This window comes from Chiloscyllium plagiosum, unplaced genomic scaffold (genome assembly GCF_037043375.1).
Source record: "Chiloscyllium plagiosum isolate Xiang-an unplaced genomic scaffold, Cpla_swu_hap1 HiC_scaffold_25, whole genome shotgun sequence".
Classification (NCBI taxonomy): Eukaryota; Metazoa; Chordata; class Chondrichthyes; order Orectolobiformes; family Hemiscylliidae; genus Chiloscyllium; species Chiloscyllium plagiosum.
The window spans coordinates 27,805,009-27,828,897 of NW_028270163.1; positions in this window are offsets into that span (position 1 = coordinate 27,805,009).

Below are 23,889 nucleotides of genomic sequence, written 5' to 3' on the forward strand. Positions count from 1 at the left end.
TATTAAGCTATACAGCTTAAATCCTCCAACCCTGATAACACCCTTGAAAATCTTTTCTGAACACTTTCAAGTTTCACAACATCCTTCCGATAGGAAGGAGACCAGAATTGCACGCAATATTCCAACAGTGGCCTAACCAATGTCCTGTACAGCCACAACATGACCTCCTAACACCTGTACTCAATACTCTGACCAATAAAGAAAAGTAGGTCAAATGTTTTCTTCACTATCCTATCCACCTGCGACTCCACTTTCAAGGAGCTATGAACCTGCGCTCCAAGGTCTCATTGTTCAGCAACACTCCTGAAGAAGGTGTTGAACCTGTGAAGCAGAATCCCCAAGAAGAAGAAAAGAAGACAGGAATACAGAGAAAAACCAAAAGTTGCCTGGTTTTGAGATAAGAAGTTTTATCTTGTAAATTGAATTGGATTTTTATCAGACTAGCATCGTAGAAGGGATGTTAAAAGATAGATTGGAAGAAGGAGTTGTAAATAATTGCTAGTTAAATATTCTCTGTTATAGTTTAAGAAATAAAGTTGTTCATTTTTACGTTAAATATATCTTGACTTCTCGAATTTTCACAGATTACTGCACAGGATAAATCTTTTCTCTGTTGCTGGTTTTAAATTAGCAGAGGGGTTTACCCCATGCCATAACAATAGCCCATTATAAACCATTTGAAAGAAATGCAAAGTTTTGGGCAGCAAAAAAATTGATTGCGATCTTGAGTTTACTGATGTCTAAAAGAAAAACTCACTGCTGTGCCTGTCCAGCAGAACGGTGTTAATTTTAGAAGCTGAGTCCCAAAACAGTGAATTTCACTCAGGCAGGTAAATGCATGAGCTCAACACCAGACATCTGACTCCTGGAATGATGAATATCATCTTGCATCAGACAGAAAAGTGTAAAAGTTGTGGTCTAAAAATTTTTTCAAACTTGTTCACACGATCAAGGAAAATGGAATGACGTTCACTGACTTTATTTTGTAATTTGATTTGAATGTGTTAGTTTTTCTGCTCCAAGTATGACACAAAAACTTACTGCTCCACAACATCACATAAAGATTTAATCATAGCACTCTCAAAATGATTATCTCTTGTGTCTCTGGTTTTCATGTCTTCTGTGGAGTAAGAAATCTCATAGTCTGCAATTCCTATTCACAAACTCACATATGACAAATTCATCTTGCACAAACCACAGAGTCAGTTGAGGTCCACATCAATAGCATTGTGGTTGAGGCTAAAATTCAACATCTCATGCAAACTATATGAGACAGGTGCTTGCTCCCATTAAACAAATCATAAGCAAATAGAGTATTTTAAATAATCAAACACAAAATGAAGTTGAACTTCTTGTTAACTAATGGGATGCTTAACAACCACTAATGTAATTGGATGGTGTGCAACTTTATGTGATAGTATAAGATAGGTGATAATGAGTTACTGATCTTTTAGATCCAGAAAGTTTTAATAACAAACATCAAAGTATAATGATTACAATATGTCTACCGGTTGCTGTCTGTATGAAACCTCAAATCTACATTGTGTGATTAACATTGCCACTAGTGATGACATTATTGTGCGCAGGAGCACTATTTAATACCATTTATCAGAGTGGAATGCCAGTTCACACATGCATAAACTCATCAGTTCTTAGAACACTCGAAAGGGGAAATGACTAGCTGGTTAAACAGCAGTAACACAAGTGTTGTGCAAGATATTACATCATAAAACTTTGCAGCAAATTTACATGGAAATTAAAGTGGCCAATGGCATCACCAAACTTTAACAGAAGTGGCTGAAATTTATATTGTTCTACAGACACAGCTGCTGGCAACAGACTTGTAAAATCAGCTCTGGTCTCTTTTCTAATTCATGCATGGGACATGCACTTTGCCAGTTGGGCCATTATTTATTCTTCATTCCCAGTTATGCTTGAGAAGGTGGTGGTGAGCTGAGATCTGGAATGTTTCAGTCCATTTGGTGTAGGTACACAAATAGTACTATTGGGAGAGAGTTCTAAGATTTGGATCACGCAGTACTGAAGACATGGTGAGTGGGCTGGAGGGAAACTTGCAGGTAGTCATGTTCCCATGTATATTCTGTACCTGGCCTTCTAGATAGTAGTGTTCTTGGGTTTGGAAAATCCCTTGAACTCAGCACTGCCTTCCTAACCTGCAATCATCTTCCTGACCTCTCCGCCCCCACCCCACTCCGGCCTATCACCCTCACCTTGACCTCCCTCCACCTATCGCATTTCCAAAGCCCCTCCTCCAAGTCCCTCCTCCCTACCTTTTATCTTAGCCTGCTGGACACACTTTCCTCATTCTTGAAGAAGGGCTTATGCCCGAAACGTCGATTCTCCTGTTCCTTGGATGCTGCCTGACCTGCTGCGCTTTTCCAGCAACACATTTTCAACTTTGGAAGATACTATCTAAGGATCCTGGGTGAATTTCTGTTGTGCACCTTGTTGATGATATATTTATTTTATTCATTCATGGGATGAGGGTGTTGCTGATTAGGCCAACATTTATTGCCCTTCCCTAATTGCCCACAGGGCAGTTAATAGTCAACAACATTGCTGTGGGTCTGGAGTCACATCTAGGCCAAACCAGGTAAGGATCGCAGTTTCCTTCCTCATAGGACATTAATGAACCAAAGGCTTTTTCCAACAATTGATATCAGATTCATGGTCATCATTGGACTCTTCATTCCAGATTTTTTTAATGAATTCAAATTCCACCACCTGCTATGGCAGGATTCAAATCATTGTCTCCAGAATATTACCTGGGTTCCTGGATTATGTATCCACTGATAATACTGCCTGCCCTTGTTGCCTTCCTACCTTACAAACCACCACTAGTACTACATCAGTGGCGGAGGGAGAGGATGTTTGTGAAAGTGGGGCCAATCAAGCAACTGCTTTGTCCTAAATAGTGTGAAGCTTGTTGACTGTTGTTGGGTTTCCACTCATCACATTCCTGACTTGTGCCTTGTAGATGGTAGGCAGGCTCTAGGGAGTCAGGAGTTGAATTACTTGCTGCAGGATTCTTAGTCTCTGGCTTGTTGTCAGAGCCCCTCCATTTATATGTCTCGTCCAGTTTGCAGTCAACAGTAACCTCTCAACCCTGCAGAGTGTTGACAGAGGGGCATTCATTCAGTAATAGTAATGTCATTGAATTTCAATGAATGATGGCTAGATTCTGTCTTGCTGGAAATGGTCATTTCCTGGCACTTGTGTGGTGCAACTGTCACCTCTGTTGTCAGCTTAACACTGGATATTGTCCGAGTATTGTTGCATTTGGAAATGGACTTCTTCCATTCATCTCAGGAGTTGTAAATGGTGCTATGCTGAACATTGTGTGTCATCAGCAATCATCCACACTTCTGACACTACAATTGAGGGAAAGCCATTGATGACACAGTTAAAGAAGGTTGGGCCTAGGACATTACCCTATGCTATGTCTTGGAGCTAGAGATGACTGCCCTCCAACAAACACAATCATATTTCTTTGCACTAAGCATAACACCAACCAATTGCGAGATTAGCCCTGATTTTTATTGACTCTGCATTTACTAGGGCACCTTGATGCCACACTCGGTCAAATGCAGCTTTCATGTCAAAGGCAGTCAGTCTAATCTCACCTCATGGTCTTTTATCCATGTTTGTACCATGGCTGTAGTGAGGTCAGGGGTTGAATGGCATAGTAGAACCCAAACTCAGTGTCACTGAGGGCAGGTATCGAGGGTGGGCACGCGTTTCAATGACTCTGCTACTGAGGGCAGATACTGGACATGCCATTTGGGGGCTGAGAAGGGATTTCATTTCAGAACTTTTCCATGTTAGAGATCTCTGCTAGCTGCAAACCTGTGTTAGTGACGTTCTCACCAGATTGTGCCCTCAAGTCTATTCCAGTTGATTAAACCATCAAGGGAAAACTCTGGTGGAGGGTGCAGTTGAATGTGGGGTTGGTATTTCCTCTGAAGTTACAGAAAATCATCTTCTGAAATTGCTGACAGCCAGCTGTAGCCATCATCAGTGCGTCTGACACCAATGTCTTCGCTGGGCAGCTAAAGACAAGTACCTTCCCTTAGATCCAGCCCAACCTTTGTAAAAGGAAAGATTTAGAGATCTGAACTTCCATGTACCTTTATGGTTTTTGTTTGTAAAATGATTGAAATTAATTGTATAATTGATTGGAGATTATTTTACATCGGATATCTGTTCAGTTTTCAATCATTTCAATTTCGCTATCAGCCTCTTGAAACCAGAACCATAATTCTATAAAAAAAAACAGAGCATCAGCATTGTATAGCTTTAATGGTTACAGACCAAATGAGAAATAAATTACAATACATGGAAGAGTCAGTATGGTTAAACCTCAAATACAGTGTTCTGTTTTTGTCCCCTCACATGGAAAGGGAGATATTAAGGCCGAAGAGACAACCCAGAGCAAGACAGCAAGAATGATATAAAACCTGACGGCTCATAAATATCAAGAAAGACTCCGTGAATTGGGATCTCTCGTACAGAAAAAAAAGTGGATGGAAAATGGATCTCGATGCATTTATGCTAAAGATGTTATGTAGGTAAAATTAAGCACAATTTCATAAACCAACATCTTGTACAATAAGAACATTTGAAAAGCAGATTGGATCAGGCTGTGTTTCAGGAGTTCTTAGCAGCCACTTGAGGTCAGCATTAGATGCCTCATGTATATGAATGAGGGATCCAGGGCATGTTTGTTGGTTCATCAGAGAAACTAGAAGTTGAAGAGCAGAAGAGGCATCTGGCCTTCTAATTCTTCAGAGCCACTGTGCCCTAAGGTAGCATACACTGTTTAATCAGAATTTTAAATACAATTTTCTGTCCAGTTCAGTTGTTGTCATCTAAATGGCGTTCTTCAAGCTGTTCTTTCTGCTCCTCTTCCAGAATGGTGAATTAATGATGTTGTTCTTGTGTAGCAAAAGTAATAAATAAACAACTGCATTCAATGGGTGAAATACTATTTAAGCCATCTCATTTTTTGACAGTCATGATTTGCTTAGTTAATTTTTGAATTCAAGATATATATGCTGCTTAATGTGGGTAATTTGCATTCCTTGGCCTCAAACATCAATCCTGTTTTCAAATGTTGGATAAGTTCTATTTTCTTTTCACTTGATTGCTGGTGCCAAAAAAATATTTATTAGAAACACTGGTGTAAGTATTTTGAGTGATTGGATTGACATGTCTTCTCTTTATGATCATCTTTGTTTTAGTGAATGGTATGAGTAATTTTTAGTATTATGTCATTAGTGAAGATACTTCAATAAAAGAGATTTGGTTATAATTAACTTGTGGGTTTTTCAGTCTAATCAAAATATAAGTTTTTTTGATTCTTGGAAAGAATAAGAGCAAAGCTCAGGAAAGTTTTTTTTTGTTCATTCAGTGGTGTATGTGGTAATAAGCTGCTTTCATGAATGACTCCAGTTCATTTTGTGTAAGTACATCTACAGTTCTAATGGGGAGGAACTACAGAATTGACCAAGTGACAGAGAAGGATCAGTGAGATATTGCCAGGGATTTCCCAATTCCCCTTCTTGAAAAGAAAAACAACATTCACCTCCCTCCAATCTTCTGGTACGAATCCTGTGGAGAGCAAAGAAGCAAAGATCTTCGCCAGCGGCTCAGCAACCTCTTTTCTTGCTTCTTGGAGCAATCTGGTCTGGCCCTGGGGACTTATCAATTTTAATGTTTGCCAAATTTCCCTGCACATCATCCTCTTCAATCTTGATCTGTTCAAACCTGTTTCCCAGCTCCAAAGTTCTCATTCACAACAAGGTCCCTTTCCTTAGTGAAAACCAATGCAATAAACTCATTTAGGGCTTCCCCTATCTGCTCAGACCCCACACAGAAGTTCCCTACACTATCTCTGACCAGCCCTACCTTCTCCCTGACCATTCTCTTATTCCTCCCATATGAGTAAAATGCTGTTGAGTTCTCCCTAATCCTTTCTACTAAGCTCTCCATTCTATTAGCTTTCCTCACTATTTGCTGTAACTGTATAATAATCTTTTTCAATCCATGCATCAGATTCTCAAACCCCACTGTACCTCAGGTAAGTCAACAAGTAAATTGTGAAAATGACATAGGAGACTGTGAAAAGATATATAGGTTGTATGACTGGGCAAAGATCTGACAAATGGCATATAATGTGGTTAAAAACAAGTGAAATTATCCGTTTTGACAAGAAAAATGAAAAAGAAACATATTATATAAATAATAAAAGCAGGCAAGCCCTGAGGTGCAGAGGGGTCTGAGAACCTGCTGCATGGATTGAATAAGACTATTATACAAATACAGCAAGTAATGAGGAAAACTAATGGAATGGAGAGTCGGTGACTAACACAGGTCTGCAGGGGAAACAACATCTGACATTCACTGACGATGCTCAGCCTGAGACAGATGTCAGACCCCTGTATGTGACTTAAGTGATCCATTGAGCAGGCAGGGAAACATCAGGCAGTGGTGCCAGAGCTCGTGAATAGACCAGAATAAAAGACAGAAGATTCTATCCAAGTTCCGTCTGTAGTTGTACCTCCGGTGAGCAAGTGCTTGGTTGTCTCCATGGAAATGGCATTTGGTCCAGCAGACCACTCTATGATTACATGTTATCCACTTGGACTTGTATACCATTGCTATAGCCATGGGTAAAGAGCATGAATGGTAAGCTGAGGAGCTTCTTGCAGTTCCCTTTGTGTCAAGGAGACAGGAAGATGCCAGTAATCACTGTCAGGAAAAGGAGAGCCAGCCAGGCATCTTGGGGAGATTCATCACAGGGCAGTGCAGAGGAAATTCACCTCTCTTCTGTCAGTGAGCCCACCACCGACAACAGGTAAGGTAAGGGAGGTGCTCCTGCAGCTGTGTTGAAAATCCTTAGCAAGCCAGGGCTTCCTGGACGATGAGCTCCCCCTGGAGGACAACCGTTAAACTGTCAGCGTGGCGTCACAACTCTCTGCACCCGAGCTGTGAATGTCAAACCAGCTCCCAGACGTAATGATAGACTATGAAAGAAGAAGATTTATGTGGGCACTTGGGCGGCACAATTGTTCATTCAATGAATGAAGCTTTTATTGTCTCACATCATCAGCAATGCTGAGATAAGGAAAAACCTCTTCACCCAGAAAGTGGTGAGCCTGTGGAATTCTCTGCCACAGAAAGCAGATGAGGCCAAAATATTAAATTGTTTTCAAGAAGGAGATAAATGTAGTTATAGTCTCATAGAGTCTTGGCGATGTACAGCATGGAAACAGACCCTTCGGTCCAACCTGTCCACGCCGACCAGATATCCCAACCTAATCTAGACCCACCTGCCAGCACCCGGCCCATATCCCTCCAAACCCTTCCTATTCATATACCCATCCAAATGCCTCTTAAATGTTGCAATTGTACCAGCCTCCACCACTTCCTCTGGCAGCTCATTCCATACACGTACCACCCTCTGTGTGAAAAAGTTGCCCCTTAGGTCTCTTTTATATCTTTCCCCTTTCACACTAAACCTATGCCCTCTAGTTCTGGACTCCCTGACCCCAGAGAAAAGACTTTGTCTATTTACCCTATCCATGCCCCTCATAATTTTGTAAACCTCTATAAGGTCACCCCTCAGCCTCCAATGCTCCTCTGATGTTCAGTCTCTCCCTATAGCACAATCCTCCAACCCTGGCCACATCCTTGTAAATCATTTCTTACAGCTAAAGTGATCAAAGGATATGGGCAATAAGGTACTGAGTTAGATGTTCAGCATACTGAATGGTGGAAGGGCCGAATGGCCTACTCCTGTTCCTATTTTCTAATTTTTTGTGTATTTACTCTGAACTTCTGTTAAAATCTTGATTTGCATTCCATAAACATTTGCCGTGATCTCATTACAATGCCAAGTGCTGACATGGGTGACTGAGAGGAAAGGAATGGAGGATCCTTCCCCATCAGAATTCCTTGCTGGCCTTCCATTGGTTCACCTTTCATTGTCTCACATCAGCAACATAATGCTGTTACTATTAAATAGCAAAAGAAAGATAGACCTAGCAGTTGGAGTTCAAAACCAGTGTTCACGAGTTTGATTTCAGGGAAAGTGGCCTTTTTGGATGTGGTGACATTAAGGGGACAGGGCCTGGACTCATTATATTGCTTCTGCAGTGTCCACATCTGTGAGATAAATGGAAAATCTGGCTTTCTATGCAAATTGAAGGAAAGAAAGATAGTTTCCCTGGCCAGAGTCCGCCATAGCCAGGCAAACTGTCTCAGAACACAAGATAGGCTCCTGAGATGTGGGGGATTTCATCCTTTCACAGGAATGGGTGGAAAGTATTTGGAGTTGTCAAACCCATAGGGAAATGAATGCACAGTCACTGAGAATGGTGCAGACCCCAGGAAAGCCCTTATAACAGATAAGGCTCGAGACTCTACAGGAGTTTGGCGTGCTCAGGTCAAGAGCTGAGCGAGAGCTAGGGACCTGGGGTTGGAGCAGTACCCTGAGCCTGCCCTTGATGAATACAATAGAGTCAGGAACCAAAGGTTAATAAGAGGGAGTAACATCAATCACACTTTAAGAGAACTGAGGGGCATGGTCCATTTGGCCTCCTTTTTGTTATTTTCAGACGGCTCTGTGCCTGCCTGATAACTTTCTCAGCAATGGTGAATCAATACTTGGAGTATGTGGCATGGTGACATGTGAACAACTCAGCCAAGCTGAGACAGCGTGTGCATTTCAAGGTCGCATTCACATGGACTTTGAGGCTCTGATGGCAGTTTCAATCTGTTTTCCACACCCAAACCATCATGTACCATTCCTTGTCCCCCATCCCATGCTATCTTTAAACACCTGTTGTATACCCAGACAAGGATTATCATCCCTGAGCTGATCTGCACCCGATGTGGAGAGGAGAAAGTCATGCCCGAGCTTACAAGCAGGGTCCTGGAAGTCCTGCTGGATGGGGTGGTGTTGACACAGGATTCCCTCCACTCCCAGAACTAGCTGTGGAGGCTCAGATTACCAAACCATGCCATTCTAGTCTCAGGTTGCCACCCAAATTAAAATATGCTCCTCTGTCTGGAGAAATGTTCAGCACTGTAGACAAAGGTCAATGTTCACTCCACCAGGGTAAGTTCCACCATGTTCTCTCCAATACCTCACTCTTTCTCTGCTACTTGCCTCCCACCAAGGCTCATGCTCTACCACTTTTACTATTTCCTGCAACATCCTCTTCATAGGCTCTCACCTACCCTGACCCTTAACACTATTAACACTCTCTATGCACACCCTCTGGGCTGCATTATTATTTGCTTGGTTGACCTCCTGATATGCACCAACAGCAATAGCTGTGCTATCCATTTTCATCTCCCTCAGTACCTGCCTCTCTCTTATTCCATGAGGAATACAGACTACAGAAGGGTAGAAAGAGTCAAGCGGGGTGAAGGGCTGTCTGAAATTCAACTTCTCGCCCCTAATGTGACAGAGATCCTAACTTTGAAGGACCCAAACATGGCCGGGATTGGTATCAGAGACTGTGTTTACTTTGCACACTTAATTTGCAAGGATATCTTTAATATCATCAGTGATGGGCAAAGTATTGGAGAGGACTTTAAGATACAGGATTCATGATTACCTGGAAAACCATAGTTTGATTAGAGATCATTAGCATGAGGGGCACACCATGCCTCACAAACCTTACTGACTTCTTTGAGGATATGACAACACATATTGATGAAGGTAGAGCAATGGATGTAGTGTACACGGATTTTAGCAAGGCGTTTGATAATGTTCCCCATGGTAGGCTCATTCAGACAGTAAGGAGGCATGTGATACAGGGAAATATGTCTGACTGGATACAGAAATGGCTGGCTCATAGAAGAAAGAGGGTGGTGGTAGATGGAAAATATTCAGCCTGGAGTTGGGTGACCAGTGCTGTTCTGCAAGGATTGGTTCTGTGACTTCTGCTCTTTGTGATTTTTATAAATGATATGGATGAGGAAGTGGGGGGGGGGGGGGGTATTAAGTTTGCCGATGAAATGAAAGTTGGTGGAGTTTTGAATAGTGTGGAGGGCTGTTGTAGGTTGCAATGGGACATTGACAGGATGCAGAACTGGGCTGATAAGTGGCAGATGGAGTTCAACCTGGAAAAGTGTGAAGTCGTTCACTTTGGAAGGTTAAATCTGAATGTAGAATACAGAGTTAAAGGCAGGATTCTTGACAGTGTGGAAGAACAGAGGGATCTTGCAGTCCATGCCCATCGATCCCTCAAAGTTGCCACCCAAGTTGACTGGATTGTTAAGAAGGCGTGTGGTGTGTTGGCTTTCATTAGCAGGGGGATTGAGTTTAAGAGCCACGAGGTTATGTTGCAGGTCTATAGAATCCTGTTTAGACCATACTTGAAATATTGTGTTTAGTTCTGGTCACTTCATTACAGGAATAATGTGAAAGCTTTAGAGAGGGTGCAGAGGACATTTACCAGGATGCTGCCTGAACTGGAGGGCATGTCTTATGAACAAAGGTCGAGGGAGCTAGAGTTTTTCTCATTGGAGCAAAGAAGGATGAGAGGTGACTTGACAGAGGTGTACAAGATGTTGAGAGCCATAGATAGAGTGGATAACCAGAGACATTTTCCCATGGCGGAATATAACATGGGGGCATAATTTTAAGGTGATTAGAGGAAGGTTTAATGGTGTCAGAGGTAGATTCTTTACTCAGAGCGTGGTGGGTGTGTGGAATGCACTGCCAGCAGTGGCAGTAGAATCAGATATATTAGGGACATTTAAGCGACTCTTGGAAAGGCACATGGAAGATAGTACAATGAAGAGGATGTAGGTTCGTCTGATCTTGGAGTAGCATAAAAGGCAGGCACAACATCGAGGGCCAAAGGGCCCATATTGTGCTGTACTGTTCTATGTTCTACATTCTATGCTCTGTCTACCTGACTTGACTAAGGCCTTCATACAACCAGAACAAGCTTCATGGCTTTGTGTCTACACTGAACGACAAGGCAAAACAGCAGTACTGTAAGCCTGGTATCTTACCTGATGGGGTAGAACACTAAATGCAAAGCCAGGATGCTTCAAGTTTTCAAGGAGACCCAGAGAGAATGGGTACTATGAAAATGAACAAAGAACCCAAAGATGCAGCGAGGTCTAGTCCATGAGCTTGGTATGTGTCCTTCAGCACTCAGTGTCCTTGCTGCAGCATTACAATGGTAGTTCCCAGTGCAGCATTGAACTGCAGAGACATTCTGGAAGTGGATTGAAGATGTGCAATGATTGACCATAGAGGCTAACTGATGTCTGTGGAGTATGCCCTAGATTAAGCAATGAACTGAACCAGCCATATGCTCACTCTTTTCAACAGTTTTACACATGGTCACTTTGGTTTCCGGATATTGAGCTTGTTTGGTGAGTTTGGCAAGAAGGGAAGATGAATATTAATTGGGAAAGTTGGGCTGTTAACAAGACATTTAACAAGAAACAATCTCTGTCATTTGGTAACTGGCTGCTGCCTAGCGAGAATCTTACCATGCCACTTGTGAATAGCGCAAGAGATGGCATGAGATGTTTGCAATATCAAGATAAGCCTCATCGGATTTGTTGCCTGATTCTGCCACATATCACTCAGACCTCTCTCCGATTCAACATAGAGGAAGCCCACAAGTTATTGACTCAAAATTGAGAAACCTAAACTGACAATAAAGGAGATTAAATATAATTATATAAACTTTTTATTAACCAGCACCTGTGGAACCAAGGGTATGTCAGTTGATCAAATATTCTAGTTGATTAAGAGATCCCCATAATCAATGTAAACAGGCACACTAAATAATAGAAATGTAATGCAGGGGATATACACATCACTGTTATACTTTGTTTGCAACATATATTACTTAAATAATAATACAACTTTCTCACTCACACCCTCAGCTGATAGTCGGACATCACAGATAGTGTGATGATACAATAAACTTCTGGTATTTCAGGCATATAAGTTTTGCCAGTTTATTGAGAGTGACAGTTTAAAAGGTGCCTAATAAAACAGTTTACTAATATATATAGTTTACTTCACACTAACAAGAACATATTTCCACCTTAGCGAGGTTCTTATTTCCACATCTTTAGCATCACATGGTTTCACTCATGTCTCAGCCTAATTGCTGCTCAAACCTTCACCTATGCCTTCATTCCTTCTAGATTCATCATTTCCAAAGCACTCTTGGCTGGTCTCACATTCCACACATCCAGAAACTTGAGGTTATTTGGAAATCTATGATTCATGTCTTAATCTTACAGAAAGTCCCATTCCTCTATCACCCCCATGTTTGCAAACCTATTCATCCTTGGGCAAGCAACATCTGGATTTTACAACTCTCAAGCTCAGTTCAAATTCCCTCCATGGCCTCCCTCTGGTCTACATCACCTCCCTTTGCCTTACAACCCTTTGAGATACTCACACTCCTTTCATTTTGGTCTTCTATACATGCTTGATTCTATTTCTTCACAACTGATGAACAAGCTTACAATTACACAAGCCCCCAGGCTCTGGAATTCCTTTCCTCACACCTCTCTCACCTTACCTTCCTTGAGGACACTTTTTAAATCTCTTGATCAAACTTCTAGTCACCTGAAGAACCCATTAGTTCAACTCCATTGAGTTTCAAATAGCAACTATCTTACACAGTTCACTGGGTCATCACTTGCCCTGAATTAGATGTGACGTCCCTCTAATCAACTGTCAAAACATGCAGTCACAAATTATCAAGAGGTAACAAGGTCTATAATTCATATCACTCACTGAGAATGTTTCCTTAATAAAGTTGCTACTTCACTTCTTATTTGCATGTTGAATAACATATTTAAGTGTTATGACGTATGGTGAACCCCTCTGCTAATTTAAACTAGCCACACAGGAAAGATTCACCTTGTGTAGTAATCTGTTAGAATTCAAGAGGCAAAGAACTATCCCAGAGATCACTACTTAAAATAAAATGTAACAACTTTATTCTTTAAGTCCAACAGAGAATACTAAAACCAACAACCATTTACAACTCCTTTCTCTTAAACATATCTTTTTACCTCCCACTCTACAATACTAGTCCAACAAAAAATCCCAATTAAGACTCACAAAACAAAAAATCATGCTTCAAAACTAGTCAGCTTTGTCAATTCTCCTTTGCAGATTTTCATCTGCAGGTTCTCTCCAGGTTGGCCACGATGTTCTGCTGCACGAACTCCACACAAACAGGTACCTTTCAGAGAGCTCTTCAGCTAGCAGTCTACATTTGTTGGGTCTTTGGCAGTTCTCCCCCTAACTGTTCAAAATGTCTGGTTTTATTCCCCAAAACATTGGATTGTTTCATTGGTTTTAATATTATCAAAATACTAAATTCAACTTTGAGGGGCATAATTTAAACTGATTGGCTGAATTTAAATTTGTTTTGGTTTTATGCCAATTTGTTTTGAACAAGTGTTACATTGTTACCTTATTCAGGACTCTCTGTGCTTTGTCAGTCCTTGCTAGCTTTGCAACTCTCTTAAAGATACAGTACACCTCCACACCTTCACAACATAAGCAACAAATTAACATGAGTAAACTCTCCAACCAACCTAAGTGACAATTAAAGATACATATAACAGCAGTATCACAGATGTTGGTCTCCATTGTACATTATCTTTGAGAATTTGGTTTTCCTACTTGCCGGATTTGGTACTCAACTGCTTAATTATACTGAAGCATGTATAGAAGTAACAGACTACATCCTATATTCTTCAACCTTCCACCTTCCACTTAACTTTCTCACAATTCTCATCTCCTTCCATTCCCTCATTTCCCTCTCCTATCCTTTATTGGAAAATGCCAGGTTTAGTAGCATTAGAAAATTGACATACTTTCAGGCCCAGATGACTTGTATTCTAAGCTGTTGAATAAGGCAAGGGAAGAGATATCAGAGGTCCTGGTAGCAACCTCCTATTCCTCTCTGGCCACGTGAGGTACCATAAAGCATTGCTTTATGACTTAAAAAACAAAGACGGGGGCTGGGGGCTGGAAAGAGATAGACCTGGAAATTACAGGCTAGTCAGTCTAATCTTGATGGTGGGGAAGAAAGAGTTAGAAAGAATTCTGAGGGACAGAATATACCTACACTTGGAGTGACATGAAGCGATCAGGGATAGTCAGCACAGATTTGTTAAGGGAAAGTTGTGTCTGACAATTTTGACCAAATTCTTCAAGGACTAAACCAGGAACATTGTTGTGTAAAATGTATTTGATCTGTTCTACATGGACTTTAGCAAAAGTTTTGATAAGGTTCCACGTGGCAGGCTAATAAAGAAAATAAGAGCCCATGGGATCCAAAATAAGTGACACATTGGATGCAAAATTGAGGATGAGGAAGCAGAGGGTAACATTAGAAGAATGGTTCTGTGACTGAAAGTCCATTTCCAGTGGGATTTCACAGGGATTGGTTCTGGGGCCCTAGCTGTTTTTGGTATATGTTAGTGATTTGGGTTTATTGTAAGGGATAGTGTGAAGAAGTTCATGGATGACACAAAAATTGGTTGCATGCTAAATAGTGAAAATGGTAGCTATATATAGTGAAAAGGACAGCAGAAGAATAGAAACAGAGTGGTCATGTGGGCAGAAGAGTAGAAAATGAAATTCAACCCAGAAAGTGGGGTATAAATGGTTACATCCTGAAAAATACTGAATATCAAGAGGAACCTTGCAGTCCACATCCACACATCCTGAATTTACTGGGCAAGGTCGATAAGGTGGTTAAGAATACAAATGAGATACTTTTCTTTGTTTGCTGAGATAGAATACAAGAGCAAGGAGGCAATGTTAGATCTGTATAAACCATTGGATAGGCCACAACTGGAATGCTTTATGCAGTTCTGGTCACCACATTACATGAAGAATTTTATTGCACTCAAGAGTATTCAGAGGAGATTTACCAGGATGCTGTGTGGACTGAAGAGTTCGAGCTATGAAGAAAAATGAGCTAGGCTAGGCTTATGTTCTATCGGAGCAGTGAAGATTGAGAGACAAGCTGATAGTGGTGTATAAGATGATGAGGGAATTGATAGGGTGGATGGAAAACACTTTTTCCATTGGTAGTGGGGTTAATAACTAGAGCCATACATTTAATGTAAGAGGTTGTAGGCTTATGGGAAAATTGAGGAGAATATTTTTAAATTAGTTTGTGGTGGGAGTCTGGAACTAACTGCTTGAAAGAACAGTTAAGTCAGAAACTCTCAATGTTTAAGCAATATTTAGACATTCCCATGAATTGCCATGGCCTACAGAGCTTTGGGTCAAAAGCTGTAAAATGGGTTTAGTGCATTCAGATCTTTATTGACCAATGCGGGCGCAATAAACCGAGTGGCATCGTACTGTAAACATCTGTGTATGAATATTCCCACATTCTACTTGATCTCTTCTCAAAGGCCCATAATTAGCACCTCAGAGATTAAATCTCATGAACCTACATTACATCCCTTTGAAGGCAAGTATATCTTTTCTTAAATGTGGACATAAAACTGTACACAATATTCCAGTGAAAGGCTTGTCAAACCATATGTAATTGAAGCAAGACTTGCTTCTGCTATAATCCAATCCATTTATGATAAAGACTAACCTTCATTTGCCTTTTTAATTGTTTGTTGTATTAGTTCTGACACATATACAACAACAGTCAGATGTTAATGCATTGTGAATGTTAGTCTCTTTATGCTACTGCATTACAAAGATCTGCTGGATGAATAAAATTGTAAATAAATCATGGAAAATTGGCTTTGGCAAATTTATTTTGGATCACTTCTTGGAGTCTGGAGAATCTCTTCAGCATCTATTTCAATTCTTATTATAGCTCCCAAATCCTCTTGTTTAGGGTTAGATCTCATTTTGAAGATTGACACAGTGAAATCAGGCAGTCAGGTGAGCTAACATTAACAGGCTTCATGGGTCACGTCCATATCCAAGGATTGTAAGAGAGGACTTCTCTGGAACCTAATAGGCTCAGGTCCCAGTCTCGTGTTGCCTGATGTAATCGTGACATTGCTCCTTTTATACATGCTCAATAGGTACCTCTGAAGATGTCTATTCTCTTATCCCAAGTTCACTCTTCCCTCAAACAGTTGACCAGTTAACCACTAAGACCCACACTAACACCCACTTTCCCTTCCTCCCCAACTTAAAGCTTCTTCTGCCTGAGGCATTCATCTCTTACGATGTCCTTGGCTGTCTAGGGTGATGTGTCAAATGTGTGCTTCTGCATTATTGCCTTGTATATTGAATATTTGTTAGAGGTGGAACAACAGCTGGTTTCTAGTCTGTGACACTGGTGAAAACCTAAACAGTAGCAGGAATAAATAGATCAAAGAGCAAATCTCTAGTACTTTAAATATCACAGCCTCTTGGAAAGGAAGATTAACTCATATAGGCAATTTCCAGGTTGAGTAATTTGTATACAAGTCAGAACACTGTAAAGCAGTTAAATGTAAATTCATGAAATATTTGCATGTTGGGTCTTTAAAATTCTACACCTGTATTTATAAATTGCATTTATAAATACAGGTGTAGAATTTTAAAGACCCAACATGCAAATATTTCATGAATTTACATTTAACTGCTTTACAGTATTTATAAATTGCATTTATAAATAGGGGACTCCTTATATGCTCAACCTTCAGCTTTGCACGTGATGTAGGGTTGAAGCTGGTGGACAAAGGAAAAATGATGGAGAAAGTGAGGACTGCAGATGCTGGAGATCAGAGTCAAAACGTGTGGCACTAGAAAAGCACAGCTAATGAAGAGCTTATGCTTGAAACATCGACTCTCCTCCTCCTCAGATGCTGCCTGACCTGCTGTACTTTTCCAGGTTCACATTTTTTGACAAAGGAAGAATGAAGGACTAGCTGAAACCAATCCCGGAGATGAGGAAATGAGGACTTCCCCATTAGACCAGTGTTAGAAATTTCACATTCAGTAGGTACTGGGTTCATACTTAGTTCAGCATGAATTTTCTATGTACAGAGAATGACATCTGAAAACTATGAGTGCTCCTCACTAATAGGATGAATTTTGGGACTAGTATAAAGAGGAAATTCCTGTGTTGTACCCTGTTGTAAACTTGGTTGGGAGGTTTCACCTTAAGATCGGACCTTTTCTCAACTTGAAGTTTTTTTTTGTTGGTGGAAAAGAACAGCCAATGTGCCTATTTCTCCAGATGGAGGCTGTGACCTGATTGAGTTGCAAGACTGCCAATAGCTCAGCTTTTAGATCACAGACTTATGTAGTTAGAAACAAAAAAGATGACGGGAAAAGCTCAGGTCTGGCTGCAACTGTGGAGAGAAATCAGACTTAATGTTTTGGGTCAAGCTGAGGAAGGGTCACTGGACCTAAAATGTTAACTGATTTCTCTCTACAGATGTAGCCAGACCTGCTGAGATTTTCTAGCTATTTCTCTCTTTGTTTATGATTTACAGCATCCACAGTTCTTTAGGTTTTTCTTATGTAGTTAGAGCTCTCCAGCTCTTAATTTAATATGTTCAAACTTCATTTGATGGCCAATTTTAAGTTTTGACAAGGTGCTCCTCAACATTAGAAGCTCTGTAGTTGGGTCTCTGATTGTTTGCTGAAAGGAACCTTAAGTGCATTCAGGCTTGTTGATGGAACTCAATTACAGATTGCTGTTGGCTATTTTGTAAGTTAAGAATCCCTGAATGTGCAATATCAGCATAATCCTGTTTGGAGTTAAGGGTCTCCTTTTCTGAGTAGTTTTGTTGCCCTCCTGCAATAGTTGGCATGCATCATCAGTGTTTTCAGTAAAATGATCAAATTTCCTTCTTCAGTGAAGGATCAAGACTCCTCCAAATGATAGTAGAGAGTGCATCTTAGATGCTATAATTACAGAAAATGTGTAGCAAGTTTTATTAAGACAACTTGACTCAGCCCTGTTCGCCATGCACTTCCAAGTACTCTGCAATCTCATCTTTAACAAAGGATTCTAAAATCTTATCAATGGCTGGGGTCATGTGAACCAGCCTATAACTTCCAGTCTTCTGCCTCCATCCTTAAATGGGATGTCACATTAGCCATATCAAATCTTCTAAGACCCTCCCTGACTGCAGTGATTCCCAAAAGATCTCCTCCAATGCTATCACAGTCTCCTCAGCTATCTCCTTCAAAACATTGAAATGTAGTCCATTCAGTCCAGGTGATTTATTCACCTTCAAATTTTAGCTTCCCCATCACCTTCTGTTTAGTGATGGCCACTACACTCACCTCCGCCCCCTGACTCTCAAAGTACTGCTATACTGCTGGTGTCTTCCACTGAAAACTGATGCAATGCACCTATTCAGTTCCTCCACCATCTCTTTTGTTCCTATTATTATTTTCTGATTTCATTTTCCAGTAGTTCAATGTGCACTGTTGCCTTTCTTACCTTATATCTAAAGAAAACACTTGCAGTCTTTTTATATTACTAACCAGCTCACCATTGTATCTCCTCCCCCTTTCTTCCTTTTAGTCCTTTGCTGGTTTTTAAAGGCTTCCCACTAATTGTCACCATATTATATACCTTTACTTTTGACTTTTAGATTATTTCCAACTTCCCTTGTCAGTGATGGTTGCCTCATCCTTCCATTAGTATGTTCCTTCCTCTTTTTAAAAAAAAATATTTTGTGCCTTTTACATTACCCTCAAACTCTAGCATTGCTGCTCCATCATCTTCCCTGCTAGGTTCCCTTTCTAATCAACGCTGGCAAACACCTCCTTCGTGTCTACTTTTACTCAATTGTAATATCATTACATCAGATTCCAATTTCTCCCTCTCAGTTCACTCTGAGTTTATCATTGTAGTTGCAGACCCCTAAGGGTTACTTCACCTTAAGCTTCCTAATCAAGTCTGCCTCCTTACACATCATCAAATCCAGAATTGGCTGTTCCCTGGTGGGCTCTACCACAAGCTGCTTCAAAATTTAGCTTGTAGACATTTCACAAATTATTTTCTTGGAATCCACAAACAAAATTTTCCTTTCCCACCTGCATATTGAAGTCTCTGTGGTTATTGGTCTCCTATCTCCCGATTTATGGGTGGCACAGTGACTCAGTGGTTAGCACTCCTGCCTCCCAGGGACCTGAGTTTGATTCCCACCTTGGCCGACTGTCTGTGTGGAGTTTACAAATTTTCCCCATGTCTGCGTGGATTTCCTCGGGTGCTCCAGTTTCTTCCCATAATCCAAAGATGTGCAGGTTAGGTGAATTGACCATGCTAAATTGCCATAGTGTTAGGTGCACCAGTCAGAGGTAAAATTTAGGGAAAAGAGTCTTGGTGGGTTACTCTTCGGAGGGTCGGTGTGGACCTGTTGTACCGAAGGGCCTGTTTCCATGCTGTAAGGAATCTAATTTAATTTACTTTTTGCCCCACATCCTGAGTACTGCTCGAGGGCCTGTACATAACCCTTATGAATGTCTTTTTTCTTTTGTAGTTCCTCAGCGAAACCCACAGACCCTACATTCTGACCCTATATTACTTCTTGCTATCGATTTAATTTCATTTCTTCCCAACAAGGCAACCCTGCCCTGCTCCTCATTCACCTGTCCTTTCAATAGATTATATATCTGTGTATAATTACTTCCTAGTCCTGATTTCCTTGCATCCTGGTCAGTGAATCTCACAATATGGTACCTGCCAATTTCAATCTGCACAATAAGCTCATTTATCTTGTTTTGTATACTGTGTGCATTTAAGCATAATGCCCTCAATCCTGCATTCATTGACCCCCTTCCCTTAGCTGTCCCCTAGCTGCTGTGCTTGAAGTTAGATTCCTGAGCCTTTCCTATTACTTGGTCTGGAAATTTTAACCTCTCTTGAGCCTTCCTTCCCTTTAACTAATTTAAAGACCTTGTGACTACTATATATAGCCTTTCTGCTAAGATCCTGGTCCCAGATGGGTTCAGGAGGACCCCACCCCCACAGTACAGTTTTGTCCCATATTGATGCCAGTGCCTCAAAAAAAGCTGTCTTTCCTCATACCACTCCTTTCCCCATACGTTTACTTCCTTAATTTTATGTCTATACCAATTTGCATGTTGGCTTCAGTAATAATTCACAGATTATAATTTAAAGAATATGATTTCTGGTTTTGTTCCTAATTTTTGATAATCCAAAAACAGGGCCTCTGACCTGCTCTTGTCTATGTTTTTGGTCCCAACATGGATCACAACAATTAGATCCTGCTCCTCCCACTCCCATTTCAAGATGGCCCTTACCCTGGCAATACTATGCAGGAACGTACTATGCAGTTCTCAATTCTGTTTACAATTCTGTACCTTTAATTATAGAATCCACTACCACTATTCTTTTTGCTCCTTTCTACTTGCATAATCTCCTGTACCATAGTACACTGGTCAGTTTGCTCATCCTCCCTACCATCTTTTCCTCATCTACACAGGGAACAACATCAAAACCTGAAGCTCATCCAATGCTCTATTCAGGATCCCTCTATCTGCCTCACTTATAGTCATACCCTCCCCTCACTGACTATTGGCAAAATTTGAAATACTTAATCTATGGTGTGAGACTACCTCCTGAAACACAACATCCCAGGTGACTCTCCCCTCGCTGATGTGTCACTGTGTTCAAAGCTCAGACTCCAACTCATCAACTCTACAGTTTCTGAAGCAGCCAATACTTGCTCAAGCCACAATGGAACCCAGCAGCTCTCACATCATACAGGTACAACAGATCACTTAGCCCTGCATCTCCATGTTCATTTCTTTTTAGTTTGTATTTACGTTTTCTACTGGTCTTTATTTTTAAAATTTGTAAAATATTTCTTCAATTTGCCATTAATCAGAAAGCAACTTCGAAAAGGTATTCAAATAGCAGTTACTTACTAGTGAACTGCAGCTTTTGCTGAGATATCACTTTTCTTCCACCCTCCCTATTATTTCTGATCGCTGGGTCTTCTACTCACTGACCCTTCTCTCACTCTGGCCTCCCAGATTAGTGCATAGGCCTTGTTTTTTATTTCCCGCTCAGTCTCAGTGTCCTTCTGTATTGGCTTCCCGTTCCCCTTATTTATACCCCAAATTCCCTAAGCCCTTACTTGGAGAGTAAATATCAGAAGTCCCCGTTAATTGGAAAAATAAAAAAGAGGAATTGTTCACCTAACTCCAGTTACACTAATAAAAAAAGCTGTCACCAGGTGCCGACAAGGCAACAATGCGGGTGGTCTCTTTTTGTAATATCTAATTCAAAGGCTTCTGGAACTGGATTAAACATGTTACCTAATTAACAAATTTCAGTTGAGTACCTGTAAGTTCCTGTTTTAAAGCTGCAATTAAACTGCACCCAATCAATGAAGTAAATTTTAGTTAATTGCTAATAAAGACCAGGCTAGACTGTATCTTTAAATTAGCCCTTAAATTAACTTATTTCTTAACATTTGCCCCTTGAGACTCCCTGTTTCACCAAACTCCAGTTACAGTGTCATGCCACAAAGTGGCACTGCTGACCTGGCTGACTAGAAATATACACAAATAACATGCCTCTAAAGACTCTTGCCCTGATTCTCTTAGTCATGGAAAAGCGCAGCAGGTCAGGCAGCATCTGAGGAGCAGGAGAATCGACGTTTCGGGCATGAGCCCTTCTTCAGGAATCTTCCTGAATCTGCGCTTTTCCAGCAACACATTTTCAGCTCTGATCTCCAGCATCTGCAGTCCTCACTTTCTCTTAGTCATGGTCCAAGTTTCATCTCTTACTCTGGCTAAATTAATACCACTTTTCATCCCCATATTTCATTAATTGATTTGTTTTGATTTCCCTTCCTAGAAAAACTAAGAGCCAGAGACAGTAATAGGATGGGGTGGAGAAATATGGCTGATGAAGAACAGGTCCAGAATTTTGATGGGGTAAAAGACAATGAACTATGTAGCAAAGATAAGGAAGAAGTCCAGGCCAGGTGCTGGCTCCTGAATGGAGAAGGTTGGTGTATATGGAGAGCGAGATGTTGTAAATGCATATTGTTTGACAAAATAGTGATACGGTAAGATAAAATAGCATTGCAGGTGGCTTATATCATCAATAGGCTAAGTGTGCAAATGACTTACTGTCTTTTTCTGCAAATTCTACATAACACTATATAAATGAACATTATCCAATCCCTGGTACTCAGTTGATTCTCATATTCGCTCATCCTGAATTATTGAAATGGTTTTAGTGGTGACACCCAGATGGTGTTAAATTAGGAGCTTCACAGTCCTGTGGCAGTATACAATTTTATACGTCCAAACCAGAATGGTTTATGAATAGGAAAGTAAGTGAGATATTTTGGACTTTGTACATTTTTTTCTTGATTGTTTTTTTGGGATGTGGGAATTGATGGAAAAGCCTGCCCTAATTGCCTTACCGCTTAGCCACTCATGAGGCCATTAATAATATGGATCTGAAGTCATATGTTCACCAGCCAGGGAAAGAATGGTAGGTTTCTTTAGCACATATTCATGGGGCTAGCATTTAATTCCATTTTTAGGAATTAATTTTGTTTAAATTCCAGCAGCTACCTTGGTTGGTAATGAAACCAGACCATTAGTCTGTTTCTCTGGATGATTAGTCTAGTAACATTACTGCTACACCATAACCTTTGCTTGTGTTGTTTCTGGTATTAGTTGCAGGACTACCTTTGTAAGCTTCAGGACTTGTGCTTTTGCATCCTTAAAAGTAAAATACCGTAAGCACTGGATGATGACATAAATATTAGAAATTGCATGGTTTCTATAGAGTGCATTGAGGAAGAGAATCTAAATTTGAATGGTATTACCAAGTATAGACATCTAAATATTTACTCCTCTCCAGTATCAACCATCTTGCCAATGATTAGTGGAGTAGTAGGATTTACTAGAAGTGGCTTTTTGCACAAATAATCACAATGTATTGTTGGGTTTACTGATGTTTCAGCAGGAAAAAAGTTTTAAATAAAAGTTAATGTGCACTATATTAAATACTTAGGGGTTGCCTCATCTGGAACATGTGCTGGTACATTTCCTGGAATTTCTTGCCATGAACACAGGAAGGAACTGTCATACAATAACTGACTTCCAGCAAAGAAGCCAAGAAATCATGTTTGTTCAGTATGTTATTAACTTTAATAACCAACATTCTACTTTGAAACACCCTATCTAACTATTCAATTGGTGTTCGATGGCAGTTAAAAAGTAAAGAATCTTTTAAAGCCTGGAATGTAGAAGGTTGGTGGACATGGTGAAATATTGAAATATTTACTGCACTGGTAATCCAGAGGCCTGAGCTAATTATCTAGAAACGTTGAAATTCCACCAAAACAACTGGAGGTACTGAATAAAATAATGAAATAGATTTGAAATAGAAAAGTTGGTGTCACTAATAGTAACCATGAATTGGTTATTCCATACAACCATGTAGTCATTCCAAAAATAAATTGATTCATTAATGTCCTTTAGGAAAGCAAGTCTGCCATCATTACCTGACTTATATATGATCCCAGGCCCTTGGCAACATGGTTGACTCTTACCTGCCCTTCAAAAAGGGTGGCATGTCTCTCAGCAAAGTTCCCTCTCAGCTGCATGTGCATACAGCTGCTTCCAGATTCCACATAATGTGATTAGTGTCGACATGCCGATTTTGCCATTGACTTCTGGTTCTATGAACAGGCCTCACTAAGAAAATGAAACAGAATGTTGGTATAAAGTGTAAGGTTGGGTAAATGTACCCTGACTAACCTTGACCAGTTTGCAGGAACCCTTTTCAACTCCAGTTCATTACACAGTGAGATAAGTAAAGGAGATAACTTAATTTAAAACTTTAGTAAGGAAAACAATATTTATCA